Consider the following 16,701-nt stretch of genomic DNA (forward strand, 5'->3'; position numbering starts at 1 on the left):
CTTTCTCAGAGGGCTTTTTACAGTTTTTCTATTCCCAATTAGCCATTTAAGTGTACTTATTGAAAGTAGTAATTCTTTCATAGGCCGCCCTTTCTTAGTATTTGACGTTCCTTATATTGCGGTATGAGGCTTCGCAGCAGGTTGCAAACATTCATCACCCATGACTGTCCCCAATTGGGCTCAGAATCTCAATGTCTATCATGACCTCTCTTTTAGAATGTCCAAGAGCAAGCAAACTATTCCTCCAGGAGAGGGAGCCAACAGACCACTAAAGAGATCATCATTGCTCAAAGAAAACCCCAAAAACCAATGCATGATAGGAATAAACAGGTAACTTTCTTTGGAGTGGAAGCGGAGAGATCGCACCAGATGCCAATTCTAGATCTTATCACACCTGTGGTCACTGCAGCAGCAGGTGAATCCACTTTGTCCAAAAGGGATCTATTCCATTCAATTGCAAATGATCTAGATAAGACAGAGAACAAGATACTGCAGCACGGGACATAGCCGAGTTGGTCAGGTTGAGTGGTGATGAGTTTGCTATTTGGATGAATAAAGAAAGTAAAAAGTGTGAAAGATAAAAAACAAAAGGAGGAAGTGTGAAAAGTGAATGGGCCAAATTGAGGTGCATATGAAGACGTATGCTTTCTTCCAATTCATTAAATCGGGCTAATATGAATCAGGTGAATTGAGTTCTGCTTTTGGAAACTGGGTTAAGAAGGGGTGCACCGGTCCTGGAGATACTGCAATACCAGGTCAATGCGTGGAGTGGACAGAGCAAGCTCTTTTTCCATCTCCCTGTTCTAAAAATCCATTTAATATATGGTCCCCAGATAGGGGACGTATCAGATATTAAACTGATAAGAACAGATTTTTTTTTTTTTTTTTTGAAGGATGAGTTTGAAAATAATAAAGTGACCGCCTCCCGTTGCCCAGGTAACTGTCCGTCACAAGAGGGCTATGACATCCTACGATGCACACTCCCCCAAGGCCAGCAGTTGTGCAATACCCTGGCACCTTTCAGCACCAACCAAGGTAGTACCCTCCCAAACTACACTTGATCTTAGCCAAAAGGCCGAGAAGCGATAACCAGAATTGGTTTGGGCCTCGAGTGGCACCCTGGCCTATGCCGGACACATCTTAGGGAGAGAGAGCGAGAGGGAGACAAACCCACGCCTACAGAAGACATTTTGTCACCCAAGCCAACCCTTGAAAAGGCTGCTTTGCAGAGCAAAAACAAGAAGAATGGTGCGTTTTGCAGCCGCCGCCCCCCACTGCAATGAATCTGAATAACTCCTCCTTTAGGGCGCAAGCAACTCCCCTCCCCCTTGCAGTCTTTCCAATTCACGATACAAAAAGACGGACAGGACAGGTTGCCTGACTTTCCGTCACTGCCACCCTTTGCCATCCTTACCCGTAGAAAGCCCTTTCATCATCCCCAAACCCTAATCTTTTCCCTTTCCTTCCCAGCCCCCAAACCCTGCCCTCTGTACCCTTCTCACCACCCGCATCCCTTCTCCTGTCATCCCCCTACCACCCGGGAAAAAAAGAACTTGCCCCCTCCTTCCACTAGCCCACCCTCCCACCCAAAGAACAACTTCTGCTGCGCAGCTTGTTTTCTAGGCAGCAGCGCTATTGTGATGTCAGCGGGGGCATTGTGACAAGCTGCCAGTGTTCCGTCTCTTCATGTTGTGCACAGTTCAAACGGAAAATACATCAACAGGCAGACTACAGAAAAGCTTACTATCAAAGGTTAGAGGGGGCTTTCTCAGAGGGCTTTTTACAGTTTTTCTATTCCCAATTAGCCGTTTAAGTGTACTTATTGAAAGTAGTAATTCTTTCATAGGCCGCCCTTTCTTAGTATTTGACGTTCCTTATATTGCGGTATGAGGCTTCGCAGCAGGTTGCAAACATTCATCACCCATGACTGTCCCCAATTGGGCTCAGAAGCTCAATGTCTATCATGACCTCTCTTTTAGAATGTCCAAGAGCAAGCAAACTATTCCTCCAGGAGAGGGAGCCAACAGACCACTAAAGAGATCATCATTGCTCAAAGAAAACCCCAAAAACCAATGCATGATAGGAATAAACAGGTAACTTTCTTTGGAGTGGAAGCGGAGAGATCGCACCAGATGCCAATTCTAGATCTTATCACACCTGTGGTCACTGCAGCAGCAGGTGAATCCACTTTGTCCAAAAGGGATCTATTCCATTCAATTGCAAATGATCTAGATAAGACAGAGAACAAGATACTGCAGCACGGGACATAGCCGAGTTGGTCAGGTTGAGTGGTGATGAGTTTGCTATTTGGATGAATAAAGAAAGTAAAAAGTGTGAAAGATAAAAAACAAAAGGAGGAAGTGTGAAAAGTGAATGGGCCAAATTGAGGTGCATATGAAGACGTATGCTTTCTTCCAATTCATTAAATAGGGCTAATATGAATCAGGTGAATTGAGTTCTGCTTTTGGAAACTGGGTTAAGAAGGGGTGCACCGGTCCTGGAGGTACTGCAATACCAGGTCAATGCGTGGAGTGGACAGAGCAAGCTCTTTTTCCATCTCCCTGTTCTAAAAATCCATTTAATATATGGTCCCCAGATAGGGGACGTATCAGATATTAAACTGATAAGAACAGATTTTTTTTTAATTTGGCTACCCCCTCATAGGGGTAAAACCAGTTTATTTTAAAATTTAACAAGATTTACAGCGAATGAAATTATAATAACATATATGTAAAAGCAATAAAACATGTACAAACATTTAAATGAAAGAATTCCATTGGCTGGCAAGCCATTTTTTGGACACAGTTACGTTCTTTTCCTTGTCAATTAAAAAATAAGTATACATTTCGCTAATACATAATTTTAAAACATCATTCACTGATAAAATATCTTGTTTAAAAATAGCAATGTTCCGTGCTTTCCAGAGAGCTGACTTGGCACAGTTCAGTGTCTTCCAAGCCATTATTTTTTGGTCCGGTGTTGGGCATTCCACAAGTCCGTACAATATGGCATGATAGTCCAAGTCCTTGAGGCCTGCCATCTTTTCCAACAGGGGGCAAAGTCTTCTCCAGAACCGTTTTGCAAACCAACAAGTCCATAATATATGCTTTACAGTCTCTTGTTCTTGGCATCCGGATCTTGGGCAGATGGCAGACATCACAAATCCTCTTCTATACTGGAATGCCCGGCAAGGAAGACACTGGTGCGCACAGCTCCAAGCCAGATCTCTCTGTTCATTAAAAAGATAAAAGACACTAATTAATTTCCAAATACATTTACTTTTATCATCATCAAATCTGTTAATACTGCATATTGCCTCATCATTACGTAGTTCCTTTATTAGTTTCTTACTATTAGTTAATTCCTCTACTTTTTTCTTACTTAGGCTAAAATCAGACACTATTTTCCTTAAAATCTCATAATGCGCTGGCAGGTTAAAAGCATGGGGGAGAGATAAAACAATTTCAAACCATCCAAACTTTCTCATAAAGAAACCTGTGTTAAAACGCATAAAATAGGACCAATAGTGATCTTTAAAAATGGCATTAAAACAGTAACAGAAAAAATGGATTAAAAGAAACCTATTAAAATCAGGAAAATCTTTACCACCATTTGTCTTTTGTTTTATGACAATCTCTCTTTTCAGCTTCTCCATTTTAGAGCCCCAGAAAAAGGTAAAACAATTTTTAGTAATTTTCTTTAAAACATTCACAGGTGGGGGGAAAACAAGACTGAGATACAATAAAAGGGGTAAAATCACCATTTTTAAAATCAATACTTTACCCTCCATTGTCAGTTTTCTCATGTTCCACATGCATATTTTCATATTAACTTTCTGAGCAACTGAGTCCCAACTACTACCACCATCATTTTGCTCACTGAATGTTACACCTAAAATAGTAAGGGACTCAGTTACAGCAATGGAAACATCAGTTAAAAGCATTCCCCCCACATTAAAAATATTACATTTATTAAAATTTATCTTAAAACCTGAGGACAAACAAAAGGGTTGAATACGATCAATAGCTCTTGTCAGCGAAGGGGCGTCACGACAGAGGAATGCCACGTCATCCATGTAACCTACTACCTTGGCCTCCACTCCTTTGCCCCCAGGTAGAGGTACACCACGGATCCTCTCATCTCGCTGTATAGCACACAGTAAGGGTTCAAGTGCACAGATAAAAAGTAGTGGGGACAAGGGGCACCCCTGCTTCACCCCTGATTTTAAAAGCACATCCTGTGACTTAAAACCATTTACTAAAATCTTACTTGTGCAATCAGTATAAAACGCCTTAAGAGATAATAAAAACCCGTCTGGTATGCCCATCTTTTCTAAAACTTTAAAAAGGTAAAAATGTGAGACACGATCAAATGCTTTTTCAAAATCAATTGATAAAATCGCCATTTTCCCTTTTCTGCTCTTGACATCCTCCATACAATCTTTTACTAGATTCAGGTTATCCCATATACTCCTTCCTGGCACTCCGCATACTTGGTTTGAATGCACAATTTTGCTAATTACCGTTTTAAGTCGATTTGCACAGATTTTGGCCATTATTTTATAATCACAGTTTAGAAGGGTAATGGGCCTCCAATTCTCCAGCTTTGATTTGTCACCTTTTTTGAATAACAATGAGACTTCTCCTTTCTTCCATGAATTAAGTAAAATCTTATTGTTAAAAACCTCAGTAAAAAGAGAAAACAAATCATCTTTTAAAATGTCATAAAAACTCACATAAAACTCTATGGGGATGCCATCAGGACCAGGAACTTTACCGCTTTTAAAACTCTTAATAGTTTCTAAAATCTCTTGATGGGTTAAAACTTGGGATAAAAACTCTTGGGAGGTCGGGTCTAAAACACAGTTTAGTTCTTCTAATGAATCATTCAGTAAATTTTGATCAACTGTTTTCTCATTAAAAAGATTAGTAAAATATTCCTCCACTTTTCCCAACATAGTTGTTATATTCTTTTCCCCATCAATATTATCAAATATTACCTTTTCCTTTTTATTTTTCATGAAGAAATAACGGGAGCATTTTTCATCTTTTTCTATATTTTTGACTCTGGAGCGGAAAATAATTTCTTTACCTTTTTGCTCTATCCATTTTGCTATTTCCTCTTTTAATTTTAAAATATCATTATCCACCTCCAAACCATTATCTTTAAATTTAATCAATGTCTGTAACCGGGTATTTAGGGCTTTATACACCTCATATCTTTCTTTGGCTTTATGTATACTTTTTTTAATAAAAAAATCTCTTATTTTTACCTTCATCCTCTCCCACCATGCACTTATAGAAAGATTAGGGCTTTTATCCTTCCTACATTTTTGATAAAATGTAATAAAATCTGATAAAATCTGTGGGTCATTTAAAAGGGACACATTCATTTTCCAAGTTTTCTTACCACACTTCTTGTTTTCATTTGTTTTGACACTAAAAGATAAAAGTTTGTGATCTGAAAAAATATTGGTTAAAACTTCACATTTCGTAGGTATTATTTTGTCTGAACCAAAGATAAAATCTATCCTGGAGCTACAAATAGCATTGCTCCAGGTGAAACCGGCGTCCTCCGGGCTACCTCTATTACACTCTTTATATACATCAATTAATCTGGCGTCTTTTATGATGTTACTTAGTATTCCCGAGGTTTTGTCATAATTTCTACTTACAGAACTGGAACGCCGGTTTTCACCTTTTAAAACACAATTAAAATCGCCTGCCAAAATAAAAGGTTCAGAATTATTAATAAATAAAGGTAAAAGCTCTAACATTTCAGTTCTCTCATTTTTATCAGGTGACCCATAAAAATTTAAAAACTGCCATCTTTTACCATGTATAAAAGCTTTAACCAATAAAATGCGACCTGGTAAAATTTCCTGGATAAAATCAATTAAAACATCCCCTTTAAAAAGTATAGCGACCCCTGCTGATCCTATGGCATTAGACCCTGACCAGACGGATGGCCCATGTTTCCACTCTTCCTTATATTTTTGATAAGACATCTTATTTGGGATGTTACACTCCTGTAAAAAGAACACTGATGCAGTAAGGCATGTTAAAAAATTTAAAAGGGCGGTTCTTCTTATTTTAGTTTTTATGCCTCTTACATTAAGAGAAATACCTTTCAGCTCTGCCATCATAAAAAAAAGGTTAGTGGGTTAGTAAGAGCAAGAAGTTTACCTATCCGAGGAGCCCGATCAGACCACCGAATTTGCGCTCTCGCTCTCAATCGATCCGACCGTAACGAGCGACTCCGTGGAGGAGGAAAGACTACCACTTGGAAAAGAACCCGACACTACATCGGCGTAGCTCGGAGGGCTGACAGGCACCACGCGCTGGGTCTCCATTGGCTGATCGTTTAGGTCTGTATCAGGTGGGTCCCCTTGAGGCTCCGCCACACCCCCCTGACCTAAGGAAGGTCGTCTTACAGTGGGGGGTTGTGCACATGGCAGAGCCTCTGAGTCCCCGGAGGCAGCAAGGTCCCGAACCCCACCCGAAGGGACAGGGTCCAGGACCCCAGGAGGGGGCCCAGCGTCCACAACCCCTTCCGGAGACGTGTCCATCTGTTCCCCACAAACTGCCCCCACCGAACTATCTTTCTTCTTTTTTCGGGAAACCACTGACCAGTCACCACCCTCGGTATTAGGAGACCCAGACTGCGTGTGGGACTCGGTGTCGACCTTTTGTCGCTCCCTCTTGGTCTTACCGACGGTACCTTTTTGATCTTTCTCAGCCCTCCTTTTGCCTTCCCTGTGGTCATGTAGCCAGCTCTTGTGGTCAGATTTTTTACCCGTCACAGCCTCGGAGGAGCCACCGTCAGGTGGCACACTCTCGCCACCTCCTGAGGCTCCGGGTTGTCGTTCCTCCTCCTGATGGGTGGTCCGATCTGATGGCTCCTGTCCGGATGTGTTGGGCTTTCCCCTCTGCTCTTCCTCCCGGAACCTGTGAGGACATGAAAAATAAAAATGACCAGGGGTCTGACAAAAACTGCATTTCTTTTCCTTTTTACAATCTTTTGTTTCATGATCCTGAGCAGCACAATTCCTACATGTTGACTTGCAATGCTCTTTAGCATGGCCATATTTCCCACAGATCCTACAATAAGCGGGCATACCAGAAAAATAAAAATCCCCATTTGTTTGTCCTATCTTGAACCGGGCGGGTGGGAGCTGCACCCCACCCGGTACGTAAGGATTCCTTACACATTTAACTAAAAATTTCCATTTAGATGTCCATATATTAAATTCATTTAAAATCTTACCAATACACTTAACACTCTTGAAATAAATAGCTAAAAATGACATGATTTCAGGAGCAGTAACAAAAGGTGAGAATATTTTTACAACAACCATTTTTACCTCATCCAGGACGTGCTCGATAACCTGGATCCCATTTAACACTGGATCATCTTCAACCTGTCTTACCCTGTTCAATACATCTCTGAAAATCCCTTCTCCTGTGAACGTAACATCATAGTCTCCACGTCTGGGGTAGTCCTGGATGGACAAAATTTCTTCCTTCCTCACATGGAGAAGTTTCTCGAGCACGTCCTGGACTACATACCCCAAATTCCTAGAATCGGAACCACCATCCGTAAAGTGGACCCGGACGGTATTTTTCAGCCTCGCAAAGGGAGGCACGAGGTTGGGGTCAACCTCCATGGAAAAACGCAACAAATGCAAATTGCCGCCACTTGCAACCTGCGCACACAGAGTTCTGTACAAAGAACACCTGAGCACTGGGGGGGATCGCAACCCGTTACCCTGGGACTAATCCCTCTCCCCAAAAGCAACAGGCAGGTGAAGCCCACCGAAGTGGACGATCCTGCCAGGCCAAGGAGAGGGGTACCCGAGTGCCCAAAAACTAGGATCTCCTGCCTGAAAAGCACTTGATCCTAGCCAAAAGGCCGAGAAGCGATAACCAGAATTGGTTTGGGCCTCGAGTGGCACCCTGGCCTATGCCGGACACATCTTAGGGAGAGAGAGCGAGAGGGAGACAAACCCACGCCTACAGAAGACATTTTGTCACCCAAGCCAACCCTTGAAAAGGCTGCTTTGCAGAGCAAAAACAAGAAGAATGGTGCGTTTTGCAGCCGCCGCCCCCCACTGCAATGAATCTGAATAACTCCTCCTTTAGGGCGCAAGCAACTCCCCTCCCCCTTGCAGTCTTTCCAATTCACGATACAAAAAGACGGACAGGACAGGTTGCCTGACTTTCCGTCACTGCCACCCTTTGCCATCCTTACCCGTAGAAAGCCCTTTCATCATCCCCAAACCCTAATCTTTTCCCTTTCCTTCCCAGCCCCCAAACCCTGCCCTCTGTACCCTTCTCACCACCCGCATCCCTTCTCCTGTCATCCCCCTACCACCCGGGAAAAAAAGAACTTGCCCCCTCCTTCCACTAGCCCACCCTCCCACCCAAAGAACAACTTCTGCTGCGCAGCTTGTTTTCTAGGCAGCAGCGCTATTGTGATGTCAGCGGGGGCATTGTGACAAGCTGCCAGTGTTCCGTCTCTTCATGTTGTGCACAGTTCAAACGGAAAATACATCAACAGGCAGACTACAGAAAAGCTTACTATCAAAGGTTAGAGGGGGGCTTTCTCAGAGGGCTTTTTACAGTTTTTCTATTCCCAATTAGCCGTTTAAGTGTACTTATTGAAAGTAGTAATTCTTTCATAGGCCGCCCTTTCTTAGTATTTGACGTTCCTTATATTGCGGTATGAGGCTTCGCAGCAGGTTGCAAACATTCATCACCCATGACTGTCCCCAATTGGGCTCAGAAGCTCAATGTCTATCATGACCTCTCTTTTAGAATGTCCAAGAGCAAGCAAACTATTCCTCAAGGAGAGGGAGCCAACAGACCACTAAAGAGATCATCATTGCTCAAAGAAAACCCCAAAAACCAATGCATGATAGGAATAAACAGGTAACTTTCTTTGGAGTGGAAGCGGAGAGATCGCACCAGATGCCAATTCTAGATCTTATCACACCTGTGGTCACTGCAGCAGCAGGTGAATCCACTTTGTCCAAAAGGGATCTATTCCATTCAATTGCAAATGATCTAGATAAGACAGAGAACAAGATACTGCAGCACGGGACATAGCCGAGTTGGTCAGGTTGAGTGGTGATGAGTTTGCTATTTGGATGAATAAAGAAAGTAAAAAGTGTGAAAGATAAAAAACAAAAGGAGGAAGTGTGAAAAGTGAATGGGCCAAATTGAGGTGCATATGAAGACGTATGCTTTCTTCCAATTCATTAAATCGGGCTAATATGAATCAGGTGAATTGAGTTCTGCTTTTGGAAACTGGGTTAAGAAGGGGTGCACCGGTCCTGGAGGTACTGCAATACCAGGTCAATGCGTGGAGTGGACAGAGCAAGCTCTTTTTCCATCTCCCTGTTCTAAAAATCCATTTAATATATGGTCCCCAGATAGGGGACGTATCAGATATTAAACTGATAAGAACAGATTTTTTTTTTTTTTTTTTGAAGGATGAGTTTGAAAATAATAAAGTGACCGCCTCTCGTTGCCCAGGTAACTGTCCGTCACAAGAGGGCTATGACATCCTACGATGCACACTCCCCCAAGGTCAGCAGTTGTGCAATACCCTGGCACCTTTTAGCACCAACCAAGGTAGTACCCTCCCAAACTACACTTGATCTTAGCCAAAAGGCCGAGAAGCGATAACCAGAATTGGTTTGGGCCTCGAGTGGCACCCTGGCCTATGCCGGACACATCTTAGGGAGAGAGAGCGAGAGGGAGACAAACCCACGCCTACAGAAGACATTTTGTCACCCAAGCCAACCCTTGAAAAGGCTGCTTTGCAGAGCAAAAACAAGAAGAATGGTGCGTTTTGCAGCCGCCGCCCCTCACTGCAATGAATCTGAATAACTCCTCCTTTAGGGCGCAAGCAACTCCCCTCTCCCTTGCAGTCTTTCCAATTCACGATACAAAAAGACGGACAGGACAGGTTGCCTGACTTTCCGTCACTGCCACCCTTTGCCATCCTTACCCGTAGAAAGCCCTTTCATCATCCCCAAACCCTAATCTTTTCCCTTTCCTTCCCAGCCCCCAAACCCTGCCCTCTGTACCCTTCTCACCACCCGCATCCCTTCTCCTGTCATCCCCCTACCACCCGGGAAAAAAAGAACTTGCCCCCTCCTTCCACTAGCCCACCCTCCCACCCAAAGAACAACTTCTGCTGCGCAGCTTGTTTTCTAGGCAGCAGCGCTATTGTGATGTCAGCGGGGGCATTGTGACAAGCTGCCAGTGTTCCGTCTCTTCATGTTGTGCACAGTTCAAACGGAAAATACATCAACAGGCAGACTACAGAAAAGCTTACTATCAAAGGTTAGAGGGGGCTTTCTCAGAGGGCTTTTTACAGTTTTTCTATTCCCAATTAGCCGTTTAAGTGTACTTATTGAAAGTAGTAATTCTTTCATAGGCCGCCCTTTCTTAGTATTTGACGTTCCTTATATTGCGGTATGAGGCTTCGCAGCAGGTTGCAAACATTCATCACCCATGACTGTCCCCAATTGGGCTCAGAAGCTCAATGTCTATCATGACCTCTCTTTTAGAATGTCCAAGAGCAAGCAAACTATTCCTCCAGGAGAGGGAGCCAACAGACCACTAAAGAGATCATCATTGCTCAAAGAAAACCCCAAAAACCAATGCATGATAGGAATAAACAGGTAACTTTCTTTGGAGTGGAAGCGGAGAGATCGCACCAGATGCCAATTCTAGATCTTATCACACCTGTGGTCACTGCAGCAGCAGGTGAATCCACTTTGTCCAAAAGGGATCTATTCCATTCAATTGCAAATGATCTAGATAAGACAGAGAACAAGATACTGCAGCACGGGACATAGCCGAGTTGGTCAGGTTGAGTGGTGATGAGTTTGCTATTTGGATGAATAAAGAAAGTAAAAAGTGTGAAAGATAAAAAACAAAAGGAGGAAGTGTGAAAAGTGAATGGGCCAAATTGAGGTGCATATGAAGACGTATGCTTTCTTCCAATTCATTAAATCGGGCTAATATGAATCAGGTGAATTGAGTTCTGCTTTTGGAAACTGGGTTAAGAAGGGGTGCACCGGTCCTGGAGGTACTGCAATACCAGGTCAATGCGTGGAGTGGACAGAGCAAGCTCTTTTTCCATCTCCCTGTTCTAAAAATCCATTTAATATATGGTCCCCAGATAGGGGACGTATCAGATATTAAACTGATAAAAACAGATTTTTTTTTTTTTGATTTAACAGCATCTTTATTATCATGCACTTAAGAACAGATGAGATTTCATCCGCAAATTTCAGAAAACGGTCATCGGCCACCACACAAAAGCGCAGTGCCGCAGGTGATCGCCTCCCGAGCCCAGGAACCACCAGCCATAAGGGGACGTAAGCACCAAAAGGCGCAACAATCCCCGAGGCCGGCGGTTGTGCAAGCCCGGGCCCCTCCCAGCCAAGACCAAGGCAAACCCAATGAAGGGACTACACTTGATCTTAGCCAAAAGGCCGAGAAGCGATAACCAGAATTGGTTTGGGCCTCGAGTGGCACCCTGGCCTATGCCGGACACATCTTAGGGAGAGAGAGCGAGAGGGAGACAAACCCACGCCTACAGAAGACATTTTGTCACCCAAGCCAACCCTTGAAAAGGCTGCTTTGCAGAGCAAAAACAAGAAGAATGGTGCGTTTTGCAGCCGCCGCCCCCCACTGCAATGAATCTGAATAACTCCTCCTTTAGGGCGCAAGCAACTCCCCTCCCCCTTGCAGTCTTTCCAATTCACGATACAAAAAGACGGACAGGACAGGTTGCCTGACTTTCCGTCACTGCCACCCTTTGCCATCCTTACCCGTAGAAAGCCCTTTCATCATCCCCAAACCCTAATCTTTTCCCTTTCCTTCCCAGCCCCCAAACCCTGCCCTCTGTACCCTTCTCCCCACCCGCATCCCTTCTCCTGTCATCCCCCTACCACCCGGGAAAAAAAGAACTTGCCCCCTCCTTCCACTAGCCCACCCTCCCACCCAAAGAACAACTTCTGCTGCGCAGCTTGTTTTCTAGGCAGCAGCGCTATTGTGATGTCAGCGGGGGCATTGTGACAAGCTGCCAGTGTTCTGTCTCTTCATGTTGTGCACAGTTCAAACGGAAAATACATCAACAGGCAGACTACAGAAAAGCTTACTATCAAAGGTTAGAGGGGGGCTTTCTCAGAGGGCTTTTTACTGTTTTTCTATTCCCAATTAGCCATTTAAGTGTACTTATTGAAAGTAGTAATTCTTTCATAGGCCGCCCTTTCTTAGTATTTGACGTTCCTTATATTGCGGTATGAGGCTTCGCAGCAGGTTGCAAACATTCATCACCCATGACTGTCCCCAATTGGGCTCAGAAGCTCAATGTCTATCATGACCTCTCTTTTAGAATGTCCAAGAGCAAGCAAACTATTCCTCCAGGAGAGGGAGCCAACAGACCACTAAAGAGATCATCATTGCTCAAAGAAAACCCCAAAAACCAATGCATGATAGGAATAAACAGGTAACTTTCTTTGGAGTGGAAGCGGAGAGATCGCACCAGATGCCAATTCTAGATCTTATCACACCTGTGGTCACTGCAGCAGCAGGTGAATCCACTTTGTCCAAAAGGGATCTATTCCATTCAATTGCAAATGATCTAGATAAGACAGAGAACAAGATACTGCAGCACGGGACATAGCCGAGTTGGTCAGGTTGAGTGGTGATGAGTTTGCTATTTGGATGAATAAAGAAAGTCAAAAGTGTGAAAGATAAAAAACAAAAGGAGGAAGTGTGAAAAGTGAATGGGCCAAATTGAGGTGCATATGAAGACGTATGCTTTCTTCCAATTCATTAAATCGGGCTAATATGAATCAGGTGAATTGAGTTCTGCTTTTGGAAACTGGGTTAAGAAGGGGTGCACCGGTCCTGGAGGTACTGCAATACCAGGTCAATGCGTGGAGTGGACAGAGCAAGCTCTTTTTCCATCTCCCTGTTCTAAAAATCCATTTAATATATGGTCCCCAGATAGGGGACGTATCAGATATTAAACTGATAAGAACAGATTTTTTTTTTTTTTTTTTTTTTTTTTTTTATGAATATACTATACATCAAGAGTACTAGCAAGCGCAACCTTCCAGTGTGCATTGCATCTGCCGAGCCTCACAGATTTTTTGATTTAACAGCATCTTTATTATCATGCACTTCTCAAAAAAAAGTAACAAACCATGTACGGTGCCGCAGCCCCGTACACACAGAAATATACAATCATTCTTACATAGCAATAGAGTACGACGCACTAAACTATACATCACGCTACTATGCTATCCGTAGCACTCAAGCTGAAAGAAAAAGTTAGACAATAAATAACGACGAACCGGCGATTGGGGGATGGGGGTAGGGGAAAAGGGGATAGGGTGGGGAAATCACAGGCCCGAAGCTTTATTGAAGGACGCACATAAACGGGAAAAGGAGGGAGGGGGCGTGGAAGAGGTTTAGACCTCCTCCTCGGCGCTGTCGTCCGGACTGTCCATGATGGAATAGTCTCTGAGCAGGCTGTGGATCAGCCTGCGGCAGTCCTGGATAGACATCCTCTCCCTCTTCAAGATGAGCCGGTTCCTGGCGACCCATATAGCGTCCTTAAAGCAGTTCATAAGGCGCCAAGCCTCCTGGATGGCTCCAACGGTGTGAGTCCCAGGGAAGAGTCCATAAAGTACGGAATGGTACGATAGGCTCCCTCTGGGGACGGAGTTCCTCAGGTCATCCTCCAGGGCAACCAACAGGCGCTGTGCAAAACGGCAGTCCCAAAAGGCGTGCAGCGATGTTTCCTCCACGAAGGGGCACCTTGGGCAGTACCGGGTTTTGCACAGGTTCCGGGCGTGCATGAATGACCGGACGGGCAGTCCGCCCTGTATCGCCATCCATGACAAGTCCTTGTGCCCGTTGGTCAATCCAGCCGATGACACGTTGGTCCAAACAGTCTCCAGTGTGTCGTGGTGAAATCCTGGAATGTTCTCCATTTCGTCCTTGGCTCTGATGAGTTTGTGGATAGTCTTTGGCTTCCACAAATCAGGCTTGAGTCCCTCCAGTTGGTATTCCCTCACAAACCGGACAACGTCTCCGTAGAACCATGGCGTCGTCCAGTTGTAGGGGAAGGAGCTGTCCCACTTGTCCCAGCCGAACCTTCTCCAAAGGGGGAGCAGGAAGAAGCGAGACATGGACCTACCCGCAGAACCTCTCTTGACTCACAGAGATCGGCGAACGCAGTCACATACGAAGGAGGATCGCAGGAGGGTGGGGATATCGGGTACGCCCTTCCCACCCTTGCGAGGATCCTTGTACATGATGGTCCGCTTTACTCTGTCCATCTTGGATCCCCAGACAAAACGAAACACCGTCCTGGTAATGGCCCTGCACACGGTGGCAAGGGGGGGCCAGGCCTGGGCCGTGTACTGCAGCACGGGCAGTACCTCGTTACGCAGGACCAGTGCTTTGCCCTCACAGGTGAGGCGTCTGAGGCTCCACAGACCGATCCGTTGGGTGATCTTGGTCAAGCGTTCCTCCCAGGACTTGAGGGCTGCTCCTTCCTTCCCGAACCAGACTCCAAGAACCTTGATGAAATCCGGCTGGATGCTGAAAGGGAAGGGGGCGGAAGAGGCCGGCTGCCAGTCCCCGAAGAGCATGGCTTCCGACTTCCCGCAGTTGACTTTGGCTCCCGAAGCCCGTCCGAAGGTCTCACAGGTCTGGACGAGGGTGTCAACTGAGCGCCGGTCCGCGCAGAAGACGGTCACGTCGTCCATGTAGAGCGAGCACTTGACCTCGAAGCGATCTGGTCCTGGTGCGGTGATCCCTCTGATCTCTCCATTCCACCGGATAGCCTCTGCAAAGAGTTCTATAACACAAACAAAAAGAAGAGGTGACAGAGGGCAGCCTTGTCTGACCCCTGAGAGGACCGGGAAGGGGTCAGTCTTCCAGCCGTTTACCAACACCGAGCTGTGAATATCAAAATACATTAGTTGGACATACAAACAAAACATGTTACCCAAACCTAACCTGTGCAGAGCTTTGCCCAGGAACTCATGGGAAACACGGTCGAAGGCCTTTTCCTGATCCAACGAGATCAGGGAAGCGTGCACCCGGCGGGCCTTGATGTACTCGACCGTGTCCCGCATGAGAGCCAGGCTGTCTGCGATGCGACGTCCGGGGATGCCGCAGGTCTGATCCGGGTGGATGATCCGTCCAATAACCGTCTTCAGTCTCGTTGCCATCGTCTTGGCCAGGATCTTGTAGTCGACGTTCAGAAGGGTGATGGGACGCCAATTCTTCAGGTCGCACCTCTCTCCTTTGCGCTTGTACAGGATCGTGACCATTCCTTCCCTCAGGGACGGAGGCATTCTGCCCTCCACCACCATCTCCTCATACAGATCTAACAAGTCCGGACAGATGAGGTCCCCCAGTGCTACATAGAGCTCTGCTGGGAGGCCATCACTGCCCGGAGTCCTGCCGGACCTAAAGGATCTGGCGGCCGAGAGCAGCTCGTCCACCGTCAGAGGGACGTCCATGGCCGCCGCATCTGCAGGGTCAAGATGGTTAGTGATACCTGACAGGAACTTATCGGCGGCCTCGGGGTCGGTAGTCTTGCGGGCGTAGAGTTCGCTGTAGAAGTCGCTGACGACTTTCATCACGTCCTCTTTCCCGCGTCGCATGATTCCACTCTCATCTCGTAGTTCATTCAGGGGTGTATGACCGGTGTGGAGCTTCCTGAAAAAGAACGAGTTACATTTCTCACCCTTCTCCAGGTTCTCCACTTTGGAACGGAAGACAATTCGCTTGGACTCCTCCTCAAAGTGCCTTTTCAGGCTCTTCTTAGTCTCCTCCAGCTCCTCTCTCACGTCCCAGCCACATCAAAGAAGGTCATGCAGGGAACGCAGCTCACGCTGGAGTCTCCTGAAGTCCCTCTTCTTCACACACGCCTGTTGTTGACTCTTTGCCTGAAAGAAGAAACGGAACTCGAGTTTAACGTATTCCCACCAGTCAGAAACAGACTGGAAGCCTGCCTTGTAGGCCCGCCACGTGGAGTAAGCCGCTCTAAGATCCTCCAGAACTTCCCCCTTTTCCAGCAGAGAGCAGTTCAGCTTCCAGGAGCCAGGGCCAACAGGAAAGCCGTGGCCCAGCGCACCTTGAAAGTGAATGGCTCTGTGGTCAGAGAAGAAGCAGGGGACCATCGAGTGCCCACTCCGCCCAACCGTCCGAGAGGTAAACACGAAGTCAATCCTGGAACGCAGCGAACCATCAGGTCGGCACCATGAATAATTCACAGATCCGTGTCCGATGGAGCCCACAACGTCCACGAGAGAGGCTTCGGTCACCATCTCAATGAGCAGTTTGGATGTGACGTCTAACTTGGCAGCCGTTCCAGAACTGCGTCCATCCGCCTCAATCGGGCAGTTGAAGTCCCCGGCCATCACTACCATCCTGGTGGTGGCGAGCTGAGGGCGCAGGGCTCGGAGGAGCTCCAGTCGATCGTTCTTCACAGGAGAAGCGTACACATTGATGAACCTGACAGGTTCTCCAGCCCAGGTACCGTCCACGAGCAGTAACCTGCCGCAGACGAGTTCCTGAACTGAGTCCAACGTGAAGGCGCTTCCCCTGATTAGCACGGCGACCCCTGCGGACCTACAGTCGCCCCCGCCGG

At 46.0% G+C, this 16,701-nt stretch overlaps 4 non-coding genes and 1 pseudogene across 4 annotated transcripts; all 5 read right to left on the reverse strand.

Moving 5' to 3' along the window:
- Positions 1–718: 718 nt before the first annotated feature.
- On the reverse strand, positions 719–911 carry LOC142292608 (U2 spliceosomal RNA). The gene has a single exon (XR_012750743.1). It is a non-coding gene; the product is annotated as a U2 spliceosomal RNA (small nuclear RNA).
- Positions 912–2,481: 1,570 nt separating this feature from the next.
- Positions 2,482–2,677, reverse strand: LOC142292594 (U2 spliceosomal RNA). The gene has a single exon (XR_012750732.1). It is a non-coding gene; the product is annotated as a U2 spliceosomal RNA (small nuclear RNA).
- Positions 2,678–9,318: 6,641 nt separating this feature from the next.
- On the reverse strand, positions 9,319–9,511 carry LOC142292576 (U2 spliceosomal RNA). Its single transcript, XR_012750715.1, has one exon. It is a non-coding gene; the product is annotated as a U2 spliceosomal RNA (small nuclear RNA).
- Positions 9,512–11,081: 1,570 nt separating this feature from the next.
- Positions 11,082–11,288, reverse strand: LOC142292643 (U2 spliceosomal RNA; annotated as a pseudogene).
- A 1,631-nt stretch (positions 11,289–12,919) lies between these two features.
- On the reverse strand, positions 12,920–13,114 carry LOC142292631 (U2 spliceosomal RNA). The gene has a single exon (XR_012750758.1). It is a non-coding gene; the product is annotated as a U2 spliceosomal RNA (small nuclear RNA).
- Between the last annotated feature and the right edge of the window lie 3,587 nt (positions 13,115–16,701).

The sequence above is a fragment of the Anomaloglossus baeobatrachus genome, chromosome 2, assembly GCF_048569485.1.
Source record: "Anomaloglossus baeobatrachus isolate aAnoBae1 chromosome 2, aAnoBae1.hap1, whole genome shotgun sequence".
Classification (NCBI taxonomy): Eukaryota; Metazoa; Chordata; class Amphibia; order Anura; family Aromobatidae; genus Anomaloglossus; species Anomaloglossus baeobatrachus.